This window comes from Macaca fascicularis, chromosome 1 (genome assembly GCF_037993035.2).
Source record: "Macaca fascicularis isolate 582-1 chromosome 1, T2T-MFA8v1.1".
Classification (NCBI taxonomy): Eukaryota; Metazoa; Chordata; class Mammalia; order Primates; family Cercopithecidae; genus Macaca; species Macaca fascicularis.
Genome location: NC_088375.1, coordinates 158,042,696 through 158,058,730, shown reverse-complemented (window position 1 = coordinate 158,058,730; position 16,035 = coordinate 158,042,696). Strand labels below are relative to the sequence as shown.

Here is a 16,035-nt window from a genome sequence, read left to right as displayed (position 1 = left end):
AAACAAACAGACAAAACTAAGCCAGACAAAGCAAATACCCATGCAGTGGTTCAAAGATTAACCTCGTGGCTTTATGTAAAGTTCTTTCACTTTGCAGACTTGCTGCATAATTATTCAGATATGAGGTTACAATTTTTAAAAAGGAAGGGAAATTGTGGTATGTAAATATTTTTAAATGTTGTTTCTCTGTTTTGATCAGTTTTGCTTTATTCAATTTGCCTTTATTAAATCTTATCAAGGCAAAACTTGTTCTTCCCATTTCTCTTGTTTGATTACAGGACTACTGAATAGAGAGCTTTCTGATTTCTCCAAGGGAATTGTTTTGTAGAAAATGCCATGCTAGGTTTCCCTTGCCACTGCCTCTTTCTGCTGGGAAGGTAACCTTTACCAAGAGCTATAGCCTCTTAATCTTTTAGTGGAAATTGCTCTTGTGAAAACGAGCTCTGATAGTATCTTGGCTCACTAATTCATGCCATGTGGCCCAAAATTAAAGCATTAAAATTTCATAGATATAATACCATTTATAAATCATGTCATAAAAGCATTCATTTTCTTATAGACCTTGAAAACTGGGCATGTATTCTTCCTCCAGTTGTTGCTTAAAGTTCATTATAGCACACCAGTATTTGTCAAAAACAAAGCTCTGGTAAAGTGGGGAGACATTTAGCAGCAACACCCTCAGAGCATCAAGGCACTGTCCTCCCAGCATTGTGCACATGTTGCTCCCATTAGTGGTCATGGAAACTGTGAGCCCACCTCCGTGTAATCAGGGATTCCCGGCAGAATTGTATTAATGGAGCAAGTGGTTCTGGGAGGGCAGCTTTATCATTCTTTATGTCCTTATTCTGTTCACTTGGAGAAAGAGACTATTTACCATTTTCCCTAAATTTATCTCCTATAAAATTTCAATATGTTTAGTGGATGAAGACAACAGACTAATTAAGTAGACGGCCAACATTTGCCACATTTCAAAAAATGACAATGACAGACGATACTTTTTGCCATTTATTCTTAGGCAGCAGATGGGGACTTGATAATTGTTTAAGCAACAAATAACTTGCCCTAATTTACTATCTAGTTTTTTGTTTGTTTGTCTTTGGCTATGCCTGAATAAAAACCCTTTTGTCCATTTGAAGTGGTGGAAATTAGAATATCCATGTTGAGGTGTTTCCGGGAGGTACATGCCACGTATTTGGCTTGCAGATGCTAATGAACATCTAATCACATTTGCCACCCATAAAATCCCTATTGGTAAAACACTTTCATCTGCAATAATCTGCTACTTTCTTGAAACATGCTAATTTTCTTAAATAATGTAGAGGCCTATAAGGACTTCTATTTTATGTAAACAACTCGATGTAGTAAACAATCAGATGCAAGAGGTCATTATATCATAATCTGGACTTCGTTACTTTTCAGGAGTTTGGGGATTTTGTTTGTTTGCTTGTGTTGCCTTGTTTTAATTTCATCAGGCTAGCATTTCATAGTAGAGTATTAAGATGGATTCTTTGACCTTTGGTATGAAAAGTAGCTGAACCATCTTTTTATTGCTTGATTTGTTGGATTGGAGAAGATTTTATCTATTCAGTATTAAAGATTAGCCCCAGGAAACTGGGAGCTACTCTAAAGTATGGAATTTCTAAGTCGAGTGCATTTTCTCCAGGCTAAAATCAACTTAGACACAGATATTTGATGGTGTAGAATTCCCTTAATCTTTGAGGCACAGCATCTGTATGCTCATTCACATGGACACGTTTTACATACACTACCTACCCATGCCACCAGGATCATTTATCTGGTATGTAATCTGATATGTGTTTTTGTGCTAATTGAAATATTGGTTTATTTGTTGTCAGCCTGAGATGCCTACTCCAACAAGGCTAAAAACAATTTCAAGCAGAATATAAATAAGAAGCATCTGAGGATATACCTATGCATACACAAATTTGTGTGTGTGTGGACATACATATATTCTACACAAATGCACTGAGGGAGAGAGCAAGAGGGAGTTTCTATTTTCATTCTATCATGCTTACATATATTCATATGCTTTCACGTTGGGTATAGCTTTGGATCTGAGAAAACCAGACTATTATATGTCTGGTAACTTCACTGGAAAATCTGAAAGAATCTAAATTAGCCAGTCCTGCGGATCTTTTGGATACATGAATTCATATGTCCATTAATTTGTTTTCTTTTTGCTTTTTATTGTGGAGAGGGGAGAAATCCAAACATACACAAGTATAAACAGAATAATATAAAAGAAACCTCTACACATCGATCACCAGCTCCAGAAAATACCAACTCATTGGACTCTGCAGCCCCATCTTCATTGTCAGTCACATCTTCCCAACCCTTCTCCCACCTGTGTTTTTTTGAGGCAAATCCAGTATCATATTATTTCATTTCAAAATATTTTATTATGTACTTTTCTAAGATAAAAACATAGTTTTTATGTATGAGTAGAATACCAATCCCACAGTAAAACAATTCACCATCAGTCTTCATGTCATCAAATCCCCAGTCAATGCAATTATCTAATGCATCATACATTTTTTAAGAAATCATAATTCAAATAAAATACATACATTGCTTGTCCATAGATTGATTTATCTTGAGACTTTTAAAAATATATGGGTACTCCTCTCCTTTTATTTTTTTCTTCTTGCAGTTCATTTGTCAAACTGCAAGGAAAAAAATTGATTGTTTGTCCTGTACCTTCTCACAGTCTAGTTTTTGCTGATTGCATCCCACGATATAGCTTAATATGTTCTTTGGTCTCTTATTTACTGTACTTAGTAGTTGGATCTAGAGGTTTTATTATATTAGATTTTTGTGGGTTTTGTTGATAAGACATTCATATATGTGGTCTTTTCTACTTAATAAAAAGCACACTATATGCTTTATCTCTTTTTGAAGTGCTAGCCATTAATGTTCAATGCCTAAATCCATTAGTTTGTTAGAGATTACAAAATAGTGGTATTCTTATTTTCTCATGCCTTCATCATCATTTATTAGATGTGATATTTTTATAATAAAAATTTCCTCCTTTATATTCCTTGGTGACCAGTAGTACAACTAGTGTAGCCAAGGGAGGATAAACTCTTGATTCTTTTATTTACAGTTTTCAAAATTATCATTAGTTCCCTACAGTGTCGCTCAGTACGCAATAATTTTTTAGTATCATGAAGAACACAAGGATTTAAAATTTATTGAAGTATTTCAATCTATTGCACTTACATCATCCCTGTTGATGCTCAAATTGTCCCATCTTTGGCTTGTAGGAGGCTCTTACAGGTTGTTCTCACATTCTTTTGACAGATTCATGTCCACTCTCCACTTTGTTGGGGACATTGAATCCCAGGGAGTTTGGAAATTGCTGCTACCCTCTCCCTTTCACTAGGCCTACCCTTTCTGCCTCTTGCTCTTTCTGGGTCTTCTGTCACATGCCTTTAACTTGGGGATAGCTCCTGAAGGAGCCAGTGTTTATGTGTAAATTATTGAGAAAAACAAAAGTGCTAGAATACATTAGTTTTCAACAACCTGTTTTATTCTTCTCACATTTTTATGTTATCTTAGGGAACCACATTCACCTGGTGTTTGGAATTCTAACTTTTTGGTAGCCCCTTAGCCCCAGGTTGCAAATTGCTGTACTCTTTTGTGTCTTCAGCACTGCGTGGCTTGTGGTAGTCACTTGAATACTTGTTGAATGAATCAATGACTGAAAGAACAAATAAACAAATAAGCTCAGGATCTCTTTTTACTTTAAGGCATAAATCTATTTTAGATATGGTGCCGTGAAACAGAACAATCTTAGCTGATAAGAGAGAGTTGATATTGCATGTGCAGGATGAGAGTACATTTCTCAGTCATTTGGGAGAGGGGCTTCAATAGGCAACTGTCCCTTGAATGGAAAACCGTTCTCTGTACAGTCTTTCAGACACTAATTTTGACAAGCACCAAAGCAAGACACATGCTTTGGAGTATTATGTTATGGGATTTTATGCCAAGAAGTTGAAATAATTTAATGGATCTGGAGGGGGTGGAGGTAGCATAGAATTATGGTTGCTTTATCCATTTTTTTCTGATCTGTTTAGGTGATTTATCGATTCTGATTTCCCTGAATTGTTTAGTGCTGAGATTTCATGGAAATAGGTGTTCTAAAACCCACTAAATATTGTTTTTTAATTACCTCACGGCCTCAAAGGAACAAGTAATCCTCATCTTCTTTTTATTGGCACTAAAATTCTCTATAACCACCAGCTCCCATAAAAATCATTCTTTTTAAAGCCTTGTTTTTTACTAAGGAATGTTGATTTTCTAGATACATCACTGCAGGATGGAGTCAGGCAAAGAATAATTATTGTCATTCAAGTCAGTGTTTCATAATCTATCTGGGTGCTAGGAGCCACCCCAATTGGAAAGAGTACATGTGTTATAATAAAATTATCACCAGACAAGGAAAGCAATAATTTTGTAACATGTCATGTGTCTGTGTTCACATATATACACAGCTGGGGAGCAAAGGTAAACAGTTTCCTAAGCACTCACTAAATTCATGGTTATCAAGTGTCTTATTCCTTAAACCAACAGTCTGCATGGACATTTTTACTGTACTCACTCCAAAGTAAATAATTTTTGAGCATTTAACTTCAACAAATTAGGTTGAACCATATGAAACTGACATGGGTCAAAAATACTTGAACATTGGCAATTTCATATTTTTCAACCTTCTAATTTTATTTATTAGTTACAAATATGTACATATGTACTATCATCATTAATTAATGTAACAAGCACAATAACTCTTTGGATAAGGGTCACTAATATATTGGGTGTAAATCTGCACTTCCAATAGTCTCCTGGGTAATTTCTAAATCATTGAGTTAGTTCTGATGAGATCAAATCATCACAGTTTTTACTCTGATACTGTGGCTAGCTAGAAACTTACCCTGTGAGATATGTCAGCTCTGACAGTTTCTTGTGTCTGTGTGCTTGCCTTGTTACTATTTTTTAGTCAGTCTATGGTTTCTTTGCAGAAATCTCTTTATGCCCCTTGTCCATTTTGAGAGGGCTAATTGATAAGTCGAAACTAAATAATACAATACATATATAAACCAGTTTGACTCGACCACTTAATTTAGAATATGTTTCACAGTACTCAAAGAGAAGGTTTCACATGTTGAGTCTGACATGCAGTTGAATGATGGTGCCGTAGACAATTAGGATATTAGATTTTAGTAGAACTTAATTTATTTCTAATTTTTCCAGTGACACAATGGATATAAATGAAAGTTCAAATCTAATTTGAGTCATGCCTCCCACATGCAGTCTTTCCATGTGGCTTGAATTTATCACAGCATGGTGGCTGGGTTCTGAGGCAGAGCATCTGAAAAGTAAGAATTCCAAGAAATTAGGTGGACATCATATAGACATTCATGACCCAGCCTTGGAAATCACATAGTGTCACTTCCTCATCCTTAATTAATTAAAGCAATTACAATCCCACGTAGACTTAAGAGGAGGGTACATAGACATCTCTATAGAAGGAATGTCAAAGAACTTTTGGCCACTGTTTATAAACCACCACACTACTCAATGCATGAACCCCTTAACAAATGGCCATCCACATTTACTACCTCTACTGATAAGGAGTTCATTATCACAGAATGTAAACTATTCCTTTTTTGGGACAGCATTAAATATTAAAAATATTTTCTCAAGTGGAACAAAAATATGCTTTCTTCTTACCCAGTTTTTGTTCCCCCTTCTGCCCTCTGGAACAATGTAAGTCAGCTTTCCTTTTTGCTTGGAAGTAGTTATCAAGTGAATTGTGTTTTCTTTTGGATGTTCGCACTCCTAGTTGCTTTGACTGTTTCCTATTTCTCTCATCACGTGGTTATCTTCTAAGCAGACAACACTTTATTTCTATTTCTCTTAAAGTGCTACTAAATTTGAACCCATATACCATTTAATACTACCCTTGCGGGCTGGGTTGTTACAATACTATTTGTGTGTGTAATAGTTTCTCAAAAGAATTATCTATAGAACAGTTCATTTGCACAAACTGTTAATATATAATTTTTCAGATACTCAAAGTGCCAGCATACTCTGAGCCAATGAGGAGCTGATATGGGAGACGGTACTGGATGCTGTCAGGTGGCAAACGTTTGTGCCCCGTATGGCAAATGTTCTCAGCCACTGAATACTCTACTGTACCATATTCAGTTGAAAGCCTTCAGCAATGTTTGTTATGTACCCCTCAGGAGCCTTCCTTTCTGCCGTATATTTTTGTGTTCTAGTGAACTGTTTGAAACCATAATGGCCAACAAAATGTATGCAAGTGATAGTGCTGAGACTGAGGCGAAGAAACCCAGGAAGAATATTCCACTGGGTGTTAACATGCAGGGCTTCCAGCAGCTTGAGGAGCCTTTGATGAAAAGGTCAAAGTAACAGATGGTAAAGATCAGCAGGAAATTAGGGATTGGAATAAGTCCTTTTGACATTCTGAAGGGCATTATAAAACATCTCTGTAGGATTGCCCAACAGTTGTTTGAAAAATTCCTAGAAGAAACTAAGGCTGAAATATGTCATGACTTCTAGTGATTTAAAAAAAAACGAAAGAGTGCCTGCCACTGTATAATGATTTAACAAAAATGAAAGAGTGCCTGCGCTGTATAATGCCAGGAACTCATCTTTATAGGAACTATGTGCTTAGGACCCTGTATGATGCAGATATAATAGGTACTCTTTCTTTTTCAGAAATGAATGTCTCACACCAAAATCATATTTCTATATTCTAGGTTAATTTTGATCAGAGAAGACTGAAGTAGAATTAATTTTCCTACAATATGACATTTTTCATCAACTACTTAAGGTGACTTTAGCTTTTTAAACAGCTACATAACACTGTTGACCCATCTTAAGCTTCTTCAACAAAGACCTCCACATTTTTTTCGGGTAAAATTCTACAAAGCCTAATTCTGTTCCTCACCACCACTCTAATATGTAATCTGATCATGGTGGTGATGAGGACCATGACTAATTTTTATTGGGCACTTACTTAGCTCCAGGCACAATTAAGTACTTTTCACTATTTCAGGAAATCCTCACCACAGACTTATGAGGTAATTGCTTTTATTATCTGTATCTTATGTATGGGGGGTATTATAGAAGCTGGATAACTTGCCCAAGGTCTTATAGTTAGTAAATGGTGGAGCTGGGATCAGTGGAGCAGTTGGGATGATGTCAGATGTTGAATATGTTATTTATGATGTCAAATATCTATCCCAGGTTGGAATGTATTTGTAAACTACATGACAGTAGGATTTGATCTGAAACAGTGCTTGCTTGGTTCAGAATAAATGCTGAATGAATGAATATGTTGTGAGCCTGTTGATCCATGAATTCACTAATAAGCATCTGTGATGCAAAGCCCAATTCCTCCTGCTGCAAATCATGTCTGTCAATCTTAATGTGTACCGCAAATGTTTTTTAAAGCCATGATTTCATAATTGTAGGGTTCCACAAAAACATCCTCTTGGGAGAGTCAGCAGCATTAAGGCATAGCAGTATTTTTGTTCAGGACACATTAGGTATCTCTGATTTTCCAATATCTTAAATGCTAGTAACAGCTTCAGATATGAAATTACTTAGTGAGCAATTCTAATAGGAGAAACAAGATCTAAAAGAGAAACATATAAGTCTCTCAATGGAAACTGGCATGAGTCATGCTAGCTCTAAAGAAATATGGTATCCATCACTGAAATCATGCAGCAAAAGAAACTAAGCTGAAATGGTTGAATTGAGCTTTCTCAAAGACCAGTTGACCTATTTTGTCCAATGGTATGTGGGCAGAACTGATATACGCTACTTCCCAGCAGAAAATTTCAGAGGCCTTATGTAATATACTGCCACATGGGGCTTTTTCTCTGTCACCAGGCCAGCAATGTCCCAAATATGAGTGTTAGCCTGGGTCCCAGAGTGAAGAGGACATCTACTCAACCCATTATGATAATGCAGTACAAGCAAGAAATAAGCTAAGTCCCTGAGGACTTGGGATTGTTACCACAGCATGTGTAACCTAAGCTGACTAAGAAACTATAAATATGCTTGGCTGGGCATGGTGGCTCACGCCTGTATTCCCAGCATTTTGGGAGGTCAAGGCAGGCGGATCACCTGAGGTCAGATGGTTGAGACCATCTGGCCAACATGGTGAAACCCCATCTCTACTAAGAATACAAAAAAATTAGCTGGGTGTGGTGGCACACACCTGTCATCCCAGCTACTCAGGGGTCTGAGACAGGAGAATCTCTTGAACCTGGGTGGTGGAGGTTGTGGTGAGCCAAGATCGCACCCTTTGCACTCTAGCCTGGGCAACAGAGTGACACACCTTCTCAAAAAAACAAAACAAAACTATAAATATGCTTAAGGAAATCAGGGCTAAATGTGGAGAAACACGTTAGGCACAAGAGGAAGAACAACACCTTGCAGTCCCGGGCACTTCCAGAGAGGTGAGAGCCTAAGTGCAGACACCACCGCCGAGGCATAGTTGGACAGACTGGGTGGAGGGGCAAACACAGAGTAGATGCACAGTTCGTGCTGGAACCAGATCCACAGTTGAGGGCCCAGGAATAAAATGAAAGAAAACAGTATCTTCATGTGGCAGAAAGTGAATAGCATTTATTTTAGCATATTCATTTCATCGAATCTTACTGCTCTTCCCTATCATAACCAACCCATTCCATAAGCCCTTCCTTTGAAATACATAGCTCGCTACCGTCTGTTAGTACCCTAAAATCAATCAAATACCCAGTAGATTTTTATTTTACTTATTTATTGGTTAAAAGAATAGTTTTAGATTATGCATCTCAAAGTCCGTGGCATTGAGAAGTCACTGGCCTGGAATACCCTGCCTCCTGCAAAAATCGACTGACCTATCTCACTTCAGTCCATTTCAAATATTTAGTTTCTAATTAGATTTCATTTGTGCAAAGGGTTTTGCAACCAAAAATGCTTAAAATCACTGCCTCTGATGAGGCCATGGGCTCATTTCAACTATTTTGAAATGATTATCATCAAATTCTGTGGGCTCTGTTTTGGTCTGTCCTAATCTCAACCCTTCTTTTCAGAGCATGTGGCAGAAGCAGCTTCACTACAGAGATAAATATTCATGTGCATTGCATTTTGCTCACAGGCACTGTGTAAACTATATTTAGAACTCTGAATGTTGAGATGTACTGTGTCAACATTGAAATTTAATTACTGTGATGGACTTTAAATCCATGTACCTTCTTGCACTGCAGAGTGAATATTACCTCTTGTGTTTCTTCATTCTCCTTTACGCTCCTATAGAACAGGGTTGCAATCTGTTTAACCAGAACACCCACCTGCCCTTCTCCTCCAAGTGAATGAAATGAACTCTCAGTTTTACGACTGTTTTATCTTTGTATTGTGAAAAAGAAATATTGTCTTGCTAAACTCTTTGGACACTTCCCAATATGCACTATCTCTCTGCTACTCCTATTATCACTCATTCTGGTAATAAATGATAATGTTCGTTGCTAGGATTTGTAAAGCACTGTCAAGTTAGCCCATTATTTTAAACTCAGGTTAAAGTAAGGATTTTAGATTTATATAAGCCTGGTGCCGTTTCATTAAGAACCAAAGGCATTTTAATTTTTCTCCCTCTACCCAAGGGCCTTTACACTTCTTAATGTGACATTAATCAGTGTTTTAATATTTCTTCAAAATGTGTCTATTCTCTGTATGCTATTTACTGTCTTTGTCAAAGTCAATGAACAGGAATAAAAAGTAACTACATGATATAGAAACTACTGTCTTCTTGGCCCTTGTGTAATAGGTAAGTGGATGCTGTTAAAAGTGAACCCATCCATGGTGCTTTTCCTATTTCTGTATAGGATTTTGGTTTCATTTTAAATGAATGTCATAAACCCCAGGTCTGAAAACTAATAGAATTTTTGCATTTACCTACTAATCCATAACCTTTAGGTTAGACTGTGTGTCCATTTGCAGTCAGTTCGTTGGATGATGCAATGCTTTAACACTGAATGAAAAGATTTCTGCTATATTCCAGACACCAGATATGAAGGCCATTTTGGGTGGATTATTCTTAGAATGACTTTATATTAGACCTGATGGGTAGTATAGAATAAGCTGTAGGAGCTAGCTACAGTCCCTTAAATGAGAGAAGACAAGGAAAGAGACATGTTTGATTACCTGACACTGACTCACTTTGGGAGATGGAAGGCTAATTAGGAGTCCAGGGATTGGCAGAACATATTGTCTGAGTCCTGGTCAGTACACAGTGAGTGTGTACACTGTTGCTGGCTGGCTGGTCCCCATGGAGACATTACTGCTCGATCAGTTCTCCTCAGCGCCTATGTGTCCAGAGCTGTGACTGTGGCTTTGAGATGCCTGGTTAAAGGGCAAAGTTCTCTAGATGCTGAGAGTCTGGCGAACATGTGGAGGAGCCTGCATTCTGCTGCCCATCATGGCCCTGGGCAGTATGATGCAGTATATGCTTGCACACAACGAATCAGGTCCAAATCCCACTTCTAGGCTTACTGGTTGAGTGACCTTGGGAAAATTATTTAATCTCTAAATTGGTCTCTTCATCTGTAACCTGATGTTGGTGTGAGGATTAAATGTGATAATCCAGGAAAAGTGTCCCGTCAAGTTCTGGGCACATAATGGGCTCTTAATAAATGGAAGTTAAAAGGAGAGCCTGTCCCTCAGGCAGTTCAAATCAGGTCTAATGACTTCCAATGGATCAAGAGACGTGGCACGTGTTTGGAAAAACCTGGAGGCTGGGATTGGTGAGTGGGAGGCTCAGGGTACCAACAGGTGCAGACAGGCCCTTCTACTGGCTGTGGCAGCACCAGCTCTCCATAAACATCCATCAGTTAGGATCCACCAGGCCTTGAGGAGAGTAAAGAGGACACTAGGGGAGCTCTCCCTGGGAAACCTGGCATAAACCCAAAGGAGAGGAAGGTAGGACACAGGGATGATGAACATAGAGAGCACATGTTTCTTCTTTTCCATTTTTACACACAGCCAGTCTGCTCCTGACTAGACCAGATCTCAGCCTAGATCCCATTCCTCTTTGTATTGCATATACCCCTAAAGACATATTAAAAGAGAATGATAGACCCAGTGAATGCTTAGTAGCCACAAGTAGTTTGTTTTTTGTTTTTTTAATAGGATCTGTCCAAAGAAATACAACTTAAAAAAATGAAACATTCTACCTAGTTTTTTTTTTAATGTAGCCATATCCAAATAAAGTGTATGATCCCTTCCCCACCTATCTACTCCCTTTCATGTTTTCTTGGTTTCTGCTTTTCCACCACAGAAAACTTCAGTGTCTTTGTGCTACATAGAACACAAGGGATGGATCCATCAAAGTTACTCAGAAATATAAGCTAAGGAAAAGAAGAAATGAACTGAATGAACTTCAAAACTAATAGCACAAAAGTAATGCACTTGATATTTGCCATGGACAGGATACTGTAGGTCAGCACGTGTGCTAGTTGGCCATTTGCCTATGTAGACTTAAATCCATTTCCCTCCCTTCCTCTATGCTGCTGTCAATCACAGGAAACACCATTTGGGGGGCTCCCTTGACAACTAGCTTCCAGTAGTTTTGACAATCATGGGTACTAGCAGAAAACTGTAGGATGAGGACAGGGGAGAAGTCCCCGTATTTCTCCCTCTGCCTTGGGGAGGCATTTCCAGCAGGAAGAAGCTGTATCTTCTGGGGCTCCACTCCCACTAGACATCCCTTTCCTTCATGGTCCCAGCTTCTGCCAGGCAGTCACTAGGCTCCACTTGTTCCAACCTGAGTAACTGGTTTCTGAAAATAGCACATCCTAGAGGCAGTGGCTTCCTGTTCTTATATATCTTTGAATTGCCTCCCCTGTCCCCGATTAGCTTTTCAGGTCGTGTATCATCTGTGTAACCAATTCCAAGTATTAAATTTTCTCTGTTTAAAGCACTTAGTGTAGTTTTTATTTCCTGTGTCGATGCTGACTGATACATTGGTGATTTGAATCTATTCTGCTCAGTGAATTAGTAGAATGGGAAAGTTAATGTCTTTAAGCAGCTATGTCTCTATGCAGCTCTGAATAAAAACAAAAATGCATAAATAATGTACTAAGGCATTTCATCACAGCAAAACACTGCTTTGGTTTCTGATATTTCATGACATTTGCAAATAGCTCCTTATTTGTTATTCTGGGGAGTTTTCATTAGGGCTAAACTATTTCACATGACAAGTACTTTTACAGCAGTTTGCAAGAATCATGCACTTTCCCAGGTTAAAAAAAAAATAACCCTGAACTAAATTTTCTCTTCACCTTGTGCCTCCTGACATAGGGTCCATTTCTAGCCAACAGACCTTCCCAGTGTCCTGATGTAAAGAAATCTCCCTGGCCCACAGGACAAACGTGCCCTGACCAGCTTTCCACGATCCCCTTCTGAGCTGGAAAAGCTGGAGATAATTTTATTAAGTGGTTAAAGAATAAAACTTGATAATTCTTGTAAGAGTTCAGACAATGAATGGCTTATAAAATGGGCCATTAAAATAATTCATGTCTGAAATTCAGCATTAATATGATGCAACATGTCAGGTGGGGGAATTGACTCCTCAGAGCTCTACTCCTAACTGGTTGGCTGCTTGAGTAATATTAAGAGAATCCATTTGAAAGAAAGGGAATAGAAATACTGACTCGTTCTAAGGATAGTTTAAGTGAGCTTTGAAAATAGCAAGATCCCACTACAAGTAGATGAACGGGGCATTCAGATACCTAATGAGTTAGAAAGCAATTCTTCCTTGATACCCAGCACCCCTTCATGCATCTAGTTTTTGTCCATACCCAACTTGAGAAGTAGGGAACAACAATAGTCCTTACTTTCTCCCTGAGAGGTGGGAGGAGGGCTCCAGTTCTCCTCTTATAATCCATTCTTTATTCAGCATCACCTTCTCTTTCAATGGGCTAAGTATCATACAAACTGGGTATGCATCTTAATTAATTCTGGCCAGGTCCAATGGCAGTTTAGAGCAGGATCTGCAAGTGGCCTTGGAAAATGTGCTCAGTATAGCCAACTTGTACCCTTGAGGACCTCTATACTTAAGATGTACCTGTGTTTCTGCTCCCCATCAACTGGGATCCATAGATCTCTCTTTGTAATCAAGACCCATACTTTACTGAGGTTCTGAGCAGCTGCTCAACATGACCACGTTTCATTTGCCATTACTTTTTAGTTTCTTTTAATATGAAGGAATACATTCACTCTATAGAAAAATAGGATTAGGATTTTAGGAAGGCTCTCAAATAATGCAACAATAAAGTCTTCAATACCCAGTTGTCAGATGTTTCAGTAAATTGCAAATATCAGATTACTTTTTAAAAATTATTTCAGGCCGGGCGCGTTGGCTCAAGCCTGTAATCCCAGCACTTTGGGAGGCCGAGACGGGCGGATCACGAGGTCAGGAGATCGAGACCATCCTGGCTAACACGGTGAAACCCCGTCTCTACTAAAAAATACAAAAAACTAGCCGGGCGCGGTGGCGGGCGCCTGTAGTCCCAACTACTCGGGAGGCTGAGGCAGGAGAATGGCGTAAACCCGGGAGGCGGAGCGTGCAGTGAGCTGAGATCCGGCCACTGCACTCCAGCCTGGGCGACAGAGCAAGACTCCGTCTCAAAAAAAAAAAAAAATTATTTCAAACACACACTGGGAATTAAACAAGAACCATATATTAGAAAAGGAAATAAGCTTACCTTTTCTATTGCTAGACTCCAGGCACCCACATGGATCTTCGTGATGGAAATTTTAACAACACTGCTAATGCTGACTTATTTCCAATCAGAGCTGAGAGATCAAAAAAGACAAACCCTCTATGGATATACTCATTTTTTTAAACCCATATTTAAAATTAATAATTTTCTTAGGCATTCAACAGTGAATAATAAAGCTGAACTCATTTATTTAAAGTTTTAAAATAGCTCTAAATTAGTTTTCTGTGATACAGGATGCCAGTATTCAGAAAGCCAGTAACTGTCTCACTGTTTCATCCCTGAGTGTGGAATCTTGGGCAAGTTACTTAATTGTACTCATGTCCATTTTCTCTGGAAAGTGCATATGATAACAGGGCTCACCTTGGTTGGTTATTATGAATATTAAAGTAGATGTTTCATTTGATTATTATTCAATAAATATGCATTGAGAGTCTCCTATGTAACATACATGGAGCTTGCCCTGTTGAACTTATGGTTTGGAAAAAGAAATAGAAATTAATCAAAGAATAATATAAATAAGTATAATTATAGCTAGATAAAAGCTACTAAAGGAAGATATTTGATGCTCTAAGAATACATGACAGGAGACTGCACTTAATCAGTGATGATAAAGGTTAGGAAAGGTTCCCTAAAGAAATACAAATGAGATATGAAAGATTGGTAAGAGTTAACTAGGCTGTGTGTGCGTATGTGTGTGTGCATGTGTGTGTGTGTGTGTGTGTAGGGGCTGAAGTGGACATTTCAGGCAAAGGGAATAGCTGGCATATATACCCAGGTTTCCTCTGGAAATTTACCACCCTGAGGCAAGCACTGTTAACCTCCTTTCCAGTTATGTTTATCTTTTATTTTCAGCTAAATAAATTTTATTTTGATTCAGAAGTCTGGGGAATTACTTTGACATTAGGTGTGTGTGTGGTGGAGGGTCCTCTGATGATATGTGCCTGTATTTTTTCCAGAGTGCCCAGGGCAAGTGTGTATGATGCAGATTTATCCTGGACATACATCATGGGCACATATTATCATGCATTCAGAAAATATTTATATATTTATCAAGCATCTGCTTCATGCCTGGCATTACCCTAAACACTGAGAACAGAGATTAATAAGACACAGGCTCTGTCTAGGACTTTAACCCTCAGTTGAGTGAGGGAAAGAGATAAGAAGACACATATTTGTATTATGCCACATCTGAGTTGTGTATGTGAGGCAATAAATTCTGGTAGCATGGAAAATGGCCTGGCTGCCTCTACCTGGGAGGGCCATGAAGACTACACAGAGGAGGTCATATGTGAGCAGAAATTAAAGGAAGCCTAGGAAGGACGTTCCAAAAGAACATGTACCGGGGCACCTCATCTATGTCCCTAGGACCTAGAAGAAGAGTGCCTGGCATATCATGCTTCAATAATAAATATCTATCTAATTTATAACTGGCACAGAAAGAAGTTCTGTGAGTTATTCTGAGTGTATCAAACATAACATGCAAGTAAAGGGTCAGCCTGCAGACAAGAGGCCAGAAATGTAAACAGAGGTAAAATTGTGAAGATGTTCTTATGCAAGGTGAAGAATCCCAGATTTGATTCCCTAGTTTAAATGTTGGAAAGCAACTGAAGCCTTTTAATCAAGGAGAATGACATAATCAGCTTTGCTTTATAGAAAACTCACTGTGTCAGCACTTTAGGGGATGGAAAAGTGGGAGAAAAGACTGAAGGCAGGGAGACCGTCAAGAAGAGATTATACTTGTCCAGAACAGAGATGATGAGGTTTGGAGTGAAGGAAGATGAAAAGAATGCATTTCAGAAACATTTTGAAGTAAAATCCTCAAGAATACACAGGATTAAGGAAGAACAAAGAGACGGGGTGATGAAGAAATGTCTCTGGCCTACATGACTGCTGACACCATTCCTTTTGAGATGGGAATACAGAAATGAGAAAAGGATTGAGAGAATGCAAGATCACTTTGGGGCATGGTATGGATAAGGTGCATGGGTGTATGCATGAGGGAAATGTCCAGATGCAGAGACCCTTGGGCCTCTTATACAGACTTGGGAATCATAAAATCGCTTTCCAGGAGAAAATAGAGAAGAGAAGGCACCCAGAGAACATCTGGAGCCCCTGACCCTGGCTCTATCACCACCCACTCCTCTTCACCTCAGACTTCCTGGTCACTCCTTCCTACTCACTGAGGACCCTGTGGACTGGCTCACATGTCCCCACTGCC

General features: G+C 38.7%; 1 protein-coding gene and 1 long non-coding RNA gene across 5 annotated transcripts in view; one reads left to right on the top strand and one right to left on the bottom strand.

The window, feature by feature from the left end:
- The window catches only part of ST6GALNAC3 (ST6 N-acetylgalactosaminide alpha-2,6-sialyltransferase 3), a 555,034-nt gene that overhangs the window by 500,820 nt on the left and 38,179 nt on the right, over nucleotides 1-16,035 (top strand). The gene's annotated exons all lie outside the window — the stretch shown is intronic.
- Nucleotides 2,401-15,179, bottom strand: LOC123571811 (uncharacterized). The gene is made up of 2 exons (XR_010577629.2): nucleotides 13,800-15,179; nucleotides 2,401-5,389 (listed from the first exon to the last, which is right to left on the bottom strand). It is a non-coding gene; the product is annotated as an uncharacterized lncRNA (long non-coding RNA).